Source organism: Oculina patagonica, chromosome 14 (assembly GCF_052425735.1).
Source record: "Oculina patagonica isolate OP01 chromosome 14, crgOcupat, whole genome shotgun sequence".
Lineage (NCBI taxonomy): Eukaryota > Metazoa > Cnidaria > Anthozoa > Scleractinia > Oculinidae > Oculina > Oculina patagonica.
The window spans coordinates 12,970,650-12,986,680 of record NC_135771.1 but is presented as its reverse complement, the minus strand read 5'-3'; the positions used below and the strand labels follow the sequence as shown (position 1 = coordinate 12,986,680).

General features: G+C 33.8%; 1 long non-coding RNA gene across 1 annotated transcript; it reads left to right on the top strand.

Moving 5' to 3' along the window:
- Window positions 1-1,683: 1,683 nt before the first annotated feature.
- On the top strand, window positions 1,684-4,585 carry LOC144637437 (uncharacterized). The gene is made up of 6 exons (XR_013567719.1): window positions 1,684-1,810; window positions 1,907-1,995; window positions 3,014-3,146; window positions 3,237-3,325; window positions 3,442-3,519; window positions 4,349-4,585. It is a non-coding gene; the product is annotated as an uncharacterized LOC144637437 (long non-coding RNA).
- Window positions 4,586-16,031: the final 11,446 nt, after the last annotated feature.

Sequence of the window (16,031 nt, the reverse complement as noted above, 5' to 3'; positions counted from 1 at the left end):
TACCGATGATGGTAAGATATCTCCATCCCCATATTCTTAACTTCTCCTTTATTGATTTAATCAAGCCGTCAAAGTTAAAGTTCTGTTTAGCGCGATTATCATAAGTGAAGTGAATCCCAAGAATTTTAACGGAATTTTTTAATTTTTTTTTTTAAATTTTGGAAAGTTCGTGATTAAGTAAATAATGAGTGCAATTTCCAAGCAGCATCATCTCTGATTTATCATTATCAACTTTCAGGCCGGAGCAATTTCCAAAACTATCTAGAAGCTCGAGAAGTTTAGAAAGAGACTCATCAAATTGAACGTGTCAAAACTTCATAACTCAGTTGGTTGAGCAACGCACCAGTATCGCGGACATCATCAGCGGGTTCAAATCCCGTCGTAGCCAGGAAATTTTCCTCAGGCTAAAAATGCAATTGCTTTAATTGTTAACACACTTTCATCACTTTATCTGCAGTTCTCATATATGTCTTTCATACACCTGGCGGCTTCTTATTTTAGCGATTTTTTTTTTTCAGAGCAAGATTTAGCGACTATCTAATTAAGCGATATTCCGAAAAATTTAAAAGGTTATCAATATCGTCTAAACCAGTTTTTAATGAACAGTAAGATGGAAATAAATGTTCAGTAAAAGAACAAACCTACTTGGAATTGAACGAACATTTGCACTGCCAGAAAGAACAAGTTTTCCAACATCCATTTAAAAAAAATTAATTTTCAAGTCAACTATGCTTTATTTTGTTTCCCTTTGGGGTGGGGGTGGGGGGAGGCACTTTAAGATAACGAGTATTAAATTTGACCTATAAACAAATTTTAGCGAACACTAAATAAAGCGATTTTTGCCCAACTTGCTAAAATCGCTTTAATTAGCAGCCGCTAATTATAGTAACCTTAAAGTATTCACTTTGACGTAAAGTAAAATTCTGGCTTCCCATTGGAGCCAGGAATTTTGGGGGGTTTCTTTTTTTGCAATTTCTTTAATTGCAATTCACTGCGACGGGATCATTACTTCACGGTATTCACTTTGTCAGACAGGGTTATATTGGCAACATAAAGCAATTTGAAACTGAACGCTTTCACTAATTTTTAAATATATTTTTATAATTTTTTTTCGGCAAATTAGACAGTCTAAAAGTCTTTTCAGTTTCAAAGGACAAAAACCTTCACAGGTCTCAGAATGCTTATGCGGAGACACTATGCAGGTGAAACAATGCGAAATCTTGAAGCGCGAATACTATAACTATTAGACTCTAATTACATTGTTTTATTTCTGTGTTAACTTCTTTTTTAAGGGTTGACGACCATAAAACAGAAATGCCGAATGAGCAAAAAGACCAAGATTTTCAGAGGATGGATAGCGCTATAAACACCATATAAAGCACTATCCACTGGTATTTGCAAAGAAACCTTCGCTATCCACAGCAACGAAGTGATGAAAGCTTGTAAATCCAAAACACAGAGATAATTTCCCCAGGCCGCTTTTTATACATGCCATTGAAAAGATTAGAGAGTTATTAAAACTCGGAAAATACCAAAATGAGCATGCTATACAATGAATGCTTCTTCTTCATCTTGCGAATTTTTCTCGTGCGTTGCTATAGGCACGGTCACTTGATTGGAGCAGACATGCTCGTTTATGCTAATTATTTTTTTCACAATTTTGTTTATTCGAATTAATTGCGTCAAATACACCAGTAGCCGAAAACGTGCATGATTTGAGCGTCCATCTTGGTGACAAAGAAACTAGCGGCAAGCCAACTATATGAGTATCTGGATTGAGACTGACGGCTTTGGAAGGAAGGGAAATGAGGTAGGTACAACGCTTAATAAAAGTAGACAAATAGGGTTTGAACTTTAGCAAATTCGGCAGCTGTGGCTGTTTAATAACTGGGTCTTCGTTTCTCAGGTTTGAGCGTACTTGAAAAGAAATGAACAGAAGGGAGAAAACAAACAGCCTACGAAAACTCGGTGCGGAACAAAACCACAGGCAACACGGTAAATAAACCATGACGGAGCGATTTTACAATACCGGGCCACTTAGTTACAGTTTTAGTGAACAAACATAGCAATTGTTGTTATGAAGGGTTGCTGAGTACTTTTGTACTTGTTGCTTTTGTTTTGATTGGTTTGCGGGATTATTCTACAGTTTTAAATAATTTGCGATCGCAATGGATATGTTAGTCGAGTTTTGGATTTGTTTTACAAAACTTAAAAAATTAAAACATAGTTGATCAAGTTGAGTTGTCATAGTAAAATACCCGAAAAATACCAAAATGAGCATTCTATACAAAGACTACTTTTTCTTCATCTTGCGATTTTTTCTCGTGTGTTGCTACTTTTGGTTTTCATGTTACGTCATATAATTCTGAAATCAAAATTCACTAGGCCTACTAAATTTTCTTTGTCATTAGACGAAAGATAAACTAAAAATATATCTTTGTGCAAATTTCCTGATTGATAGTGTCATTCGTTTTTTAAACAGAGCATTTTGAATATTTGAGTTCGCCGTCGTATCTGACATCAAGCTGAGTGCCATGACAAAGCTGTTTTGTTTGAAAAAGGCCTTTCCTATCCATTTTCAGCAAATTGAACATTTCAGATATTATAAGTGGTGTTTATGTGAAACTGTACTAGCTCATGAGCCAAAGATTGCCGCTGTTGTAAACCGAATTGAGTTCCAGATGGTTTCTCTGACATCACGGCGGCCATATTTGTGTCCCTCGGAAGGACACAGTTATGGCATCTCCATACTAAGCTTTATAAATTTGCGTGGAAAGATTCGGCAAATAACGCTCGAACGGTACACCGCACAGACCTGAAACTTGGAGAAATTGTTTGTCTATTTATCGTCTATAATATTTGAAATTCATAGCTTGTGTAGTTGAATGGTTTCGAAATTATTTTTTTTGATTGCGTGACAGTGAAAACCAGCAATAGACACGGTCACTTGATTGGATCAGACATGCTCGTTTATGCTAATTCTTTTTCCCACAACTTTGTTTATTCGAATTAGTTGCTCCAAATACACCAGTAGCCAAAAACGTGCATGATTTGAGCGTCCATCTTGGTGACAAACAAACTAGCGGCAAGCCAACTTTATGGGTACCTGGATTGAGACTGACGGCTTTGGAAGGCAGGGACATGAGGTTGGTACAACGCTGAATTAAAGTACACAAAAAGGGTTTTAACAGTTTCGGCAAATGTGGCCGTTTAATAACTGTGTCTCCATTTCTCAGGTTTGAGCGTACTTGAAATGGAAGGAACAGAAAGGAGAAAACAAACAGGCTACGAAAACTCGTTTCGAAACAAAACAACAGGCAGCAAGGTAAATAAGCCGTTTCTGTTGCGCAATTATCTTGTTATACTCTGTTGTATTTTTCAAATGTCTGGTGCACATTGATCCTGTTATATTATGACGTAAGCTTCTGTTTGCTATTATAGGCACTTACGACGTACTTACGACGCCCCCTTCTTCTCCTTGTAGCTGTCTGGTGCACATTGATGCTGTTATATTTTGTGGTAAGTTTCTTTACAATATGTTATATTATTCTCGTTGTTATTGCGCACATATCTTGTTATATCATGTTGTATTTTTTCTTGTTCCTATTGCGGGCTTATATTGTTTTATCATGTTATATTATTCTGGTTGTTATTGCGCACATATATTGTTATATCATGTTGTATTTTGCTTGTTCCTATTGCGGGCTAATCTTGTTTTATCATGTCATATTATTCCGGTTGTTATTGCGCACATATCTTGTTATATCATGTTGTATTATTTTTTGTTCTTATTGCGCGCTAACTTTGTTATGTTTTGATGTGGTTTCCATGTTGCTAATGCCCACTTTTCTTAATATACTCTGTTGTATTTTGTAGGTGTTTGGTGCACATTGATGCAGTTATATTTTGTGGTAAGTTTCTGTGTGCTATTGCGCACTTTTCTCGTTACAATATGTTATATTTTTCTGGTTGTTATTGCGCACATATATTGTTATATTATGGTGCTTTTCTCTTGTTCCTATTGCGCGCTAATGTTGATATATCATGTTATATTATTCTGGTTGTTATTGCGCACATATATTGTTATATCATGTTGCAATTCTCTTGTTCCTATTGCGCACTAATGTTGTTATATCATGTTATATTATTCTGGTTGTTTTTGCTTGTTTCTATTGCGGGCTAATCTTGTTTTATCATGTTATATTATTCCGGTTGTTATTGCGCACATATCTTGTTATATATGTTATATTTTTCTTGTTCCTATTGCGCGCTAATCTTGTTATGTTATTATGTTGTTTTCATGTTGCTATTGCCCACTTTTCTTAATATACTCTCTTGTATTTTGTAGGTGTTTGGTGCACATTGATGCTGTTATATTTTGTGGTAAGTTTCTGTGTGCAATTGCGCACTTTTCTCGTTACAATATGTTATATTTATCTTGTTGTTATTGCGCACATATCTTGTTATATTATGGTGCATTTCTCTTGTTCCTATTGCGCGCTAATTTTGTTATATCATGTTATATTATTCTGGTATTTATTGCGCACATATCTTGTTATATCATGTTGTATTTTGCTTGTTCCTATTGCGCGCACATATCTTGTTATATCATGTTGTATTTTTCTTGTTCCTATTGCGGGCTAATCTTGGTTTATCATGTTATATTATTCCGGTTGTTATTGTGCTCATATCTTGTTATATCATGTTGTATTTTGCTTGTTCCTATTGCGCGCTAATCTTGTTATGTTATGATGTGGTTTTCATGTGGCTATTGCCCACTTTTCCTAATATACTCTGTTGTGTTTTGTAGGTGTTTGGTGCATATTGATGCTGTTATATTTTGTAGTAAGTTTCTGTGTGCTATTGCGCACTTTTCTCGTAACAATATATTATATTTATCTGGTTGTTATTGCGCACATCCGGGCGTTTCCGGTGTTTTGTGCTCTCTTGTTATATCATGTTGTATTTTTCTTGTTCCTATTGCGCGCTAATCTTGTTATATTATGATGTGATTTTCATGTTGCTATTGCCCACTTTTCTTAATATACTCTGTTGTATTTTGTAGGTGTTTGGTGCACAATGATGCTGTTTTATTTGGTGGTAAGTTTCTGTGTGCTAATGCGCACTTTTCTCGTTACAATATGTTATATTTATCTGGTTGTTATTGTGCACATATCTTGTTATATCCCTTCATGTTGTATTTTGCTTGTTCTTATTGCGCGCTAATCTTGTTATGTTATGATGTGGTTTTCATGTTGCTATTGCCCACTTTTCTTAATATACTCTGTTGTATTTTGTAGGTGTTTAGTGCACATGGATGCTGTTATATTTTGTGGTAAGTTTCTGTGTGCTATTGCGCACTTTTCTCGTAACAATATATTATATTTATCTGGTTGTTATTGCGCACATCCTTGTTATATTATGGTGCATTTCTCTTGTTCCTATTGCGCGCTAATTTTGTTATATCATGTTATATTATTCTGGTATTTATTGCGCACATATCTTGTTATATCATGTTGTATTTTGCTTGTTCCTATTGCGCGCACATATCTTGTTATATCATGTTGTATTTTTCTTGTTCCTATTGCGCGCTAATGTTGTTATATCGTGTTATATTATTCTGGTTGTTATTGTGCACATATCTTATTATATCATGTTGTATTTTGCTTGTTCTTATTGCGCGCTAATCTTGTTATGTTATGATGTGGTTTTCATGTGGCTATTGCCCACTTTTCCTAATATACTCTGTTGTGTTTTGTAGGTGTTTGGTGCATATTAATGCTGTTATATTTTGTGGTAAGTTTCTGTGTGCTATTGCGCACTTTTCTCGTTACAATATCTTATATTTTTCTGGTTGTTATTCCGCACATATCTTGTTATATTATGGCGCATTTGTCTTGTTCCTATTGCGCGCTAATGTTGTTATATCATGTTTTATTATTCTGGTATTTATTGCGCACATATCTTGTTATATCATGTTGTATTTTTCTTGTTCCTATTGCGCGCTAATCTTAATGTTATGTTATTATGTGGTTTTCATGTTGCTATTGCCCACTTTTCTTAATATACTCTGTTGTGTTTTGTAGGTGTTTGGTGCATATTGATGCTGTTATATTTTGTGGTAAGTTTCTGTGTGCTATTGCGCACTTTTCTCGTTACAATATGTTATATTTTTCTGGTTGTTATTCCGCACATATCTTGTTATATAATGGCGCATTTGTCTTGTTCCTATCGCGCGCTAATGTTGTTATATCATGTTTTATTATTCTGGTATTTATTGCGCACATATCTTGTTATATCATGTTGTATTTTTCTTGTTCCTATTGCGCGCCTAATCTTAAGGTTATGTTATTATGTGGTTTTCATGTTGCTATTGCCCACTTTTCTTAATATACTCTGTTGTATTATGTAGGTGTTTGGTGCACAATGATGCTGTTATATTTTGTGGTAAGTTTCTGTGTGCTAATGCGCACTTTTCTCGTTACAATATGTTATATTTATCTGGTTGTTATTGTGCACATATCTTATTATATCATGTTGTATTTTGCTTGTTCTTATTGCGCGCTAATCTTGTTATGTTATGACGTGGTTTTCATGTTGCTATTGCCCATTATTCTTAATATACTCTGTTGTATTTTGTAGGTGTTTGGTGCACATGGATGCTGTTATATTTTGTCGTAAGTTTCTGTGTGCTATTGCGCACTTTTCTCGTTACAATATGTTATATTTATCTGGTTGTTATTGCGCACATACTTGTTATATTATGGTGCATTTCTCTTGTTCCTATTGCGCGCTAATTTTGTTATATCATGTTATATTATTCTGGTATTTATTGCGCACATATCTTGTTATATCATGTTGTATTTTTCTTGTTCCTATTGCGGGCTAATCTTGGTTTATCATGTTATATTATTCCGGTTGTTATTGTGCTCATATCTTGTTATATCATGTTGTATTTTGCTTGTTCTTATTGCGCGCCAATCTTGTTATGTTATGATGTGGTTTTCATGTGGCTATTGCCCACTTTTCCTAATATACTCTGTTGTGTTTTGTAGGTGTTTGGTGCACAATGATGCTGTTATATTTTGTGGTAAGTTTCTGTGTGCTAATGCGCACTTTTCTCGCAACAATATGTTATATTTATCTGGTTGTTCTTGCGCACATACTTGTTATATTATGGTGCATTTCTCTTGTTCCTATTGCGCGCTAATTTTGTTATATCATGTTATATTATTCTTGTATTTATTGCGCACATATCTTGTTATATCATGTTGTATTTTGCTTGTTCCTATTGCGCGCACATATCTTGTTATATCATGTTGTATTTTTCTTGTTCCTATTGCGGGCTAATCTTGGTTTATCATGTTATATTATTCCGGTTGTTATTGTGCTCATATCTTGTTATATCATGTTATATTTTGCTTGTTCTTATTTCGCGCTAATCTTGTTATGTTATGATGTGGTTTTCATGTGGCTATTGCCCACTTTTCCTAATATACTCTGTTGTGTTTTATAGGTGTTTTGTGCATATTGATGCTGTTATATTTTGTGGTAAGTTTCTGTGTGCTAATGCGCACTTTTCTCGTTACAATATGTTATATTTTTCTGGTTGTTATTCCGCACATATCTTGTTATATTATGGCGCATTTCTCTTGTTCCTATTGCGCGCTAATTTTGTTATATCATGTTATATTATTCTGGTATTTATTGCGCACATATCTTGTTATATCATGTTGTATTTTTCTTGTTCCTATTGCGGGCTAATCTTGGTTTATCATGTTATATTATTCCGGTTGTTATTGTGCTCATATCTTGTTATATCATGTTGTATTTTGCTTGTTCTTATTGCGCGCCAATCTTGTTATGTTATGATGTGGTTTTCATGTGGCTATTGCCCACTTTTCCTAATATACTCTGTTGTGTTTTGTAGGTGTTTGGTGCACAATGATGCTGTTATATTTTGTGGTAAGTTTCTGTGTGCTAATGCGCACTTTTCTCGCAACAATATGTTATATTTATCTGGTTGTTCTTGCGCACATACTTGTTATATTATGGTGCATTTCTCTTGTTCCTATTGCGCGCTAATTTTGTTATATCATGTTATATTATTCTTGTATTTATTGCGCACATATCTTGTTATATCATGTTGTATTTTGCTTGTTCCTATTGCGCGCACATATCTTGTTATATCATGTTGTATTTTTCTTGTTCCTATTGCGGGCTAATCTTGGTTTATCATGTTATATTATTCCGGTTGTTATTGTGCTCATATCTTGTTATATCATGTTATATTTTGCTTGTTCTTATTTCGCGCTAATCTTGTTATGTTATGATGTGGTTTTCATGTGGCTATTGCCCACTTTTCCTAATATACTCTGTTGTGTTTTATAGGTGTTTTGTGCATATTGATGCTGTTATATTTTGTGGTAAGTTTCTGTGTGCTAATGCGCACTTTTCTCGTTACAATATGTTATATTTTTCTGGTTGTTATTCCGCACATATCTTGTTATATTATGGCGCATGTCTCTTGTTCCTATTGCGCGCTAATTTTGTTATATCATGTTATATTATTCTGGTATTTATTGCGCACATATCTTGTTATATCATGTTGTATTTTTCTTGTTCCTATTGCGCGCTAATCTTGTTATGTTATGATGTGGTTTTCATGTTGCTATTGCCCACTTTTCTTAATATACTCTGTTGTATTTTGTAAGTGTTTGGTGCACATGGATGCTGTTATATTTTGTGGTAAGTTTCTGTGTGCTATTGCGCACTTTTCTCGTTACAATATGTTATATTTATCTGGTTGTTATTGCGCACATACTTGTTATATTATGGTGCATTTCTCTTGTTCCTATTGCGCGCTAATTTTGTTATATCATGTTATATTATTCTGGTATTTATTGCGCACATATCTTGTTATATCATGTTGTATTTTGCTTGTTCCTATTGCGCGCACATATCTTGTTATATCATGTTGTATTTTTCTTGTTCCTATTGCGGGCTAATCTTGGTTTATCATGTTATATTATTCCGGTTGTTATTGTGCACATATCTTGTTATATCATGTTGTATTTTGCTTGTTCTTATTGCGCGCTAATCTTGTTATGTTATGATGTGGTTTTCATGTGGCTATTGCCCACTTTTCCTAATATACTCTGTTGTGTTTTGTAGGTGTTTGGTGCATATTGATGCTGTTATATTTTGTGGTAAGTTTCTGTGTGCTATTGTGCACTTTTCTCGTTACAATATGTTATATTTTTCTGGTTGTTATTCCCCACATATCTTGTTATATCATGTTGTAGTTTTCTTGTTCCTATTGCGCGCTAATCTTGTTATATTATGATGTGATTTTCATGTTGCTATTGCCCACTTTTCTTAATATACTCTGTTGTATTTTGTAGGTGTTTGGTGCACAATGATGCTGTTTTTTTTGTTTTTTTTCCTTTTTTCTCTTCTTTTTGTGGTAAGTTTCTGTGTGCTAATGCGCACTTTTCTCGTTACAATATGTTATATTTATCTGGTTGGTATTGTGCACATATCTTGTTATATCATGTTGTATTTTGCTTGTTCTTATTGCGCGCTAATCTTGTTATGTTATGATGTGGTTTTCATGTTGCTATTGCCCACTTTTCTTCATATACTCTGTTGTATTTTGTAGGTGTTTGGTGCACAATGATGCTGTTATATTTTGTGGTAAGTTTCTGTGTGCTATTGCGCACTTTTCTCGTTACAATATGTTATATTTATCTTGATGTTATTGCGCACATATCTTGTTATATTATGGTGCATTTCTCTTGTTCCTATTGCGCGCTAATTTTGTTATATCATGTTATATTATTCTGGTATTTACTGCGCACATATCTTGTTATATCATGTTGTATTTTGCTTGTTCCTATTGGGCGCACATATCTTGTTATATCATGTTGTATTTTTCTTGTTCCTACTGCGGGCTAATCTTGGTTTATCATGTTATATTATTCCGGTTGTTATTGTGCTCATATCTTGTTATATCATATTGTATTTTGCTTGTTCTTATTGCGCGCTAATCTTGTTATGTTATGATGTGGTTTTCATGTGGCTATTGCCCACTTTTCCTAATATACTCTGTTGCGTTTTGTAGGTGTTTGGTGCATATAGATGCTGTTATATTTTGTGGTAAGTTTCTGTGTGCTATTGTGCACCTTTCTCGTTACAATATGTTATATTTTTCTGGTTGTTATTCCGCACATATCTTGTTATATTATGGTGCATTTGTCTTGTTCCTATTGCACGTTAATGTTGTTATATCATGTTATACTGTTCTGGTTGTTATTGCGCACATATCTTGTTATATCATGTTGTATTTATCTTGTTCCTGTTGCGGGCTAATCTTGTTTTATCGTGTTATATTATTTCGGTTGTTATTGCGCACATATCTTGTTATGTCATGTTGTATTTTTCTTGTTCCTATTGCGCGCTAATCTTGTTATGTTATGATGTGGTTTCCATGTGGCTCTTTACCACTTTTCTTAATATACTCTGTTGTTTTTTGTAGGTGTTTGGTGCACATTGATGCAGTTATATTTTGTTGTAAGTTTCTGTGTGCTATTGCGCACTTTTCTCGTTACAATATGTTATATTTTTCTGGTTGTTATTCCGCACATATCTTGTTATATTATGGCGCATTTGTCTTTTTCCTATTGCGCGCTAATGTTGTTATATCATGTTATATTATTCTGGTATTTATTGCGCACATATCTTGTTATATCATGTTGTATATTTCTTCTTCCTATTGCGCGCTAATCTTGTTATGTTATTATGTGGTTTTCATGTTGCTATTGCCCACTTTTCTTAATATACTCTGTTGTATTTTGTAGGTGTTTGGTGCACAATGATGCTGTTATATTTTGTGGTAAGTTTCTGTGTGCTATTGCGCACTTTTCTCGTTACAATATGTTATATTTATCTTGATGTTATTGCGCACATATCTTGTTATATTATGGTGCATTTCTCTTGTTGCTATTGCGCGCAAATTTTGTTATATCATGTTATATTATTCTGGTATTTATTGCGCAAATATCTTGTTATATCATGTTGTATTTTTCTTGTTCCTATTGCGGGCTAATCTTGGTTTATCATGTTATATTATTCCGGTTGATATTGTGCTCATATCTTGTTATATCATGTTGTATTTTGCTTGTTCTTATTGCGCGCTAATCTTGTTATGTTATGATGTGGTTTTCATGTGGCTATTGCCCACTTTTCCTAATATACTCTGTTGTGTTTTGTAGGTGTTTGGTGCATATTGATGCTGTTATATTTTGTGGTAAGTTTCTGTGTGCTATTGTGCACTTTTCTCGTTACAATATGTTATATTTTTCTGGTTGTTATTCCCCACATATCTTGTTATATCATGTTGTAGTTTTCTTGTTCCTATTGCGCGCTAATCTTGTTATATTATGATGTGATTTTCATGTTGCTATTGCCCACTTTTCTTAATATACTCTGTTGTATTTTGTAGGTATTTGGTGCACAATGATGCTGTTTTTTTTGGTGGTAAGTTTCTGTGTGCTAATGCGCACTTTTCTCGTTACAATATGTTATATTTATCTGGTTGTTATTGTGCACATATCTTGTTATATCATGTTGTATTTTGCTTGTTCTTATTGCGCGCTAATCTTGTTATGTTATGATGTGGTTTTCATGTTGCTATTGCCCACTTTTCTTCATATACTCTGTTGTATTTTGTAGGTGTTTGGTGCACATGGATGCTGTTATATTTTGTGGTAAGTTTCTGTGTGCTATTGCGCACTTTTCTCGTAACAATATGTTATATTTATCTGGTTGTTATTTTGCACATACTTGTTATATTATGGTGCATTTCTCTTGTTCCTATTTCGCGCTAATTTTGTTATATCATGTTATATTATTCTGGTATTTACTGCGCACATATCTTGTTGTATCATGTTGTATTTTGCTTGTTCCTATTGGGCGCACATATCTTGTTATATCATGTTGTATTTTTCTTGTTCCTACTGCGGGCTAATCTTGGTTTATCATGTTATATTATTCCGGTTGTTATTGTGCTCATATCTTGTTATATCATGTTGTATTTTGCTTGTTCTTATTGCGCGCCAATCTTTTTATGTTATGATGTGGTTCTCATGTGGCTATTGCCCACTTTTCCTAATATACTCTGTTGTGTTTTGTAGGTGTTTGGTGCATATAGATGCTGTTATATTTTGTGGTAAGTTTCTGTGTGCCATTGCGCACCTTTCTCGTTACAATATGTTATATTTTTCTGGTTGTTATTCCGCACATATCTTGTTATATTATGGTGCATTTGTCTTGTTCCTATTGCACGTTAATGTTGTTATATCATGTTATACTGTTCTGGTTGTTATTGCGCACATATCTTGTTATATCATGTTGTATTTATCTTGTTCCTGTTGCGGGCTAATCTTGTTTTATCGTGTTATATTATTTCGGTTGTTATTGCGCACATATCTTGTTATGTCATGTTGTATTTTTCTTGATCCTATTGCGCGCTAATCTTGTTATGTTATGATGTGGTTACCATGTGGCTATTGCCCACTTTTCCTAATATACTCTGTTGTGTTTTGTAGGTGTTTGGTGCATATAGATGCTGTTATATTTTGTGGTAAGTTTCTGTGTGCCATTGCGCACCTTTCTCGTTACAATATGGTATATTTTTCTGGTTGTTATTCCGCACATATCTTGTTATATTATGGTGCATTTGTCTTGTTCCTATTGCACGTTAATGTTGTTATATCATGTTATACTGTTTTGGTTGTTATTGCGCACATATCTTGTTATATCATGTTGTATTTATCTTGTTCCTGTTGCGGGCTACTCTTGTTTTATCGTGTTATATTATTTCGGTTGTTATTGCGCACATATCTTGTTATGTCATGTTGTATTTTTCTTGATCCTATTGCGCGCTAATCTTGTTATGTTATGATGTGGTTTGCATGTGGCTATTGCCCACTTTTCTTAATATACTCTGTTGTTTTTTGTAGGTGTTTGGTGCATATAGATGCTGTTATATTTTGTGGTAAGTTTCTGTGTGCCATTGCGCACCTTTCTCGTTACAATATGTTATATTTTTCTGGTTGTTATTCCGCACATATCTTGTTATATTATGGTGCATTTGTCTTGTTCCTATTGCACGTTAATGTTGTTATATCATGTTATACTGTTCTGGTTGTTATTGCGCACATATCTTGTTATATCATGTTGTATTTATCTTGTTCCTGTTGCGGGCTACTCTTGTTTTATCGTGTTATATTATTTCGGTTGTTATTGCGCACATATCTTGTTATCTCATGTTGTATTTTTCTTGATCCTATTGCGCGCTAATCTTGTTATGTTATGATGTGGTTTCCATGTGGCTATTGCCCACTTTTCTTAATATACTCTGTTGTTTTTTGTAGGTGTTTGGTGCACATTGATGCAGTTATATTTTGTGGTAAGTTTCTGTGTGCTATTGCGCACTTTTCTCGTTACAATATGTTATATTTTTCTGGTTGTCATTCCGCACATATCTTGTTATATTATGGCGCATTTGTCTTTTTCCTATTGCGCGCTAATGTTGTTATATCATGTTTTATTATTCTGGTATTTATTGCGCACATATCTTGTTATATCATGTTGTATATTTCTTGTTCCTATTGCGCGCTAATCTTGTTATGTTATTATGTGGTTTTCATGTTGCTATTGCCCACTTTTCTTAATATACTCTGTTGTATTTTGTAGGTGTTTGGTGCACAATGATGCTGTTATATTTGGTGGTAAGTTTCTGTGTGCTATTGCGCACTTTTGTCGTTACAATATGTTATATTTTTCTGGTTGTTATTGCGCACATATCTTGTTATATTATGGTGTATTTCTCTTGTTCCTATTGCGCGCTAATATTGTTATATAATGTTATATTATTCTGGTTGTATTGCGCACATACTTGTTATATTATGATGCATTTCTCTTGTTCCTATTTATAACTATTCTGGTATTTATTGCGCACATATCTTGTTATATCATGTTGTATTTTGCTTGTTCCTATTGGGCGCACATATCTTGTTATATCATGTTGTATTTTTCTTGTTCCTATTGCGGGCTAATCTTGGTTTATCATGTTATATTATTCCGGTTGTTATTGTGCTCATATCTTGTTATATCATGTTTTATTTTGCTTGTTCTTATTGCGCGCTAATCTTGTTATGATGTGGTTTTCATGTTGCTATTGCCCACTTTTCTTAATATTCTCTGTTGTATTTTGTAGGTGTTTGGTGCACATGGATGCTGTTATATTTTGTGATAAGTTTTTTTGTGCTATTGCGCACTTTTCTCGCACCAATATGTTATATTTATCTGGTTGTTATTGCGCACATACTTGTTATATTAAGGTGCATTTCTCTTGTTTCTTTTTATTACTATTCTGGTATTTATTGCGCACATATCTTGTTATATCATGTTGTATTTTGCTTGTTCCTATTTGGCGCACATATCTCTTTATATCATGTTGTATTTTTCTTGTTCCTATTGGGGGCTAATCTTGGTTTATCATGCTATATTATTCCGGTTGTTATTGTGCTCATATCTTGTTATATCATGTTGTATTTTGCTTGTTCTTATTGCGCGCTAATCTTGTTATGTTATGATGTGGTTTTCATGTGGCTATTGCCCACTTTTCCTAATATACTCTGTTGTGTTTTGTAGGTGTTTGGTGCATATTGATGGTGTTATATTTTGTGGTAAGTTTCTGTGTGCTATTGCGCACTTTTCTCGTTACAATATGTTATATTTTTCTGGTTTTTTTTTCCGCACATATCTTGTTATATTATGGTGCATTTGTCTTGTTCCTATTGCACGTTAAATTTTTTTATATCATGTTATACTGTTCTGGTTGTTATTGCGCACATATCTTGTTATATCATGTTGTATTTATCTTGTTCCTGTTGCGGGCTAATCTTGTTAAATCGTGTTATATTATTTCTGTTGTTATTGCGCACATATCTTGTTATGTCATGTTGTATTTTTCTTGTTCCTATTGCGCGCTAATCTTGTTATGTTATGATGTGGTTTCCATGTGGCTATTGCCCACTTTTCTTAATATACTCTGTTGTTTTTTGTAGGTGTTTGGTGCACATTGATGCAGTTATATTTTGTGGTAAGTTTCTGTGTGCTATTGCGCACTTTTATCGTTACAATATGTTATATTTTTCTGGTTGTCATTCCGCACATATCTTGTTATATTATGGCGCATTTGTCTTTTTCCTATTGCGCGCTAATGTTGTTATATCATGTTATATTATTCTGGTATTTATTGCGCACATATCTTGTTATATCATGTTGTATATTTCTTGTTCCTATTGCGCGCTAATCTTGTTATGTTATTATGTGGTTTTCATGTTGCTATTGCCCACTTTTCTTAATATACTCTGTTGTATTTTGTAGGTGTTTGGTGCACAATGATGCTGTTATATTTGGTGGTACGTTTCTGTGTGCTATTGCGCACTTTTGTCGTTACAATATGTTATATTTTTCTGGTTGTTATTGCGCAAATATCTTGCTATATTATGGTGTATTTCTCTTGTTCTTATTTCGCGCTAATATTGTGATATAATGTTATATTATTCTTGTTGTTATTGCGCACATTCTTGTTATATTATGGTGCATTTCTCTTGTTCCTATTTATAACTATTCTGGTATTTATTACGCACATATCTTGTTATATCATGTTGTATTTTGCTTGTTCCTATTTGGCGCACATATCTTGTTATATTATGTTGTATTTTTCTTGTTCCTATTGCGGGCTAATCTTGGTTTATCTTGTTATATTATTCCGGTTGTTATTGTGCTCATATCTTGTTATATCATGTTGTATTTTGCTTGTTCTTATTGCGCGCTAATCTTGTTATGTTATGATGTGGTTTTCATGTTGCTATTGCCCACTTTTCTTAATATTCTCTGTTGTATTTTGTAGGTGTTTGGTGCACATGGATGCTGTTATATTTTGTGGCAAGTTTCTT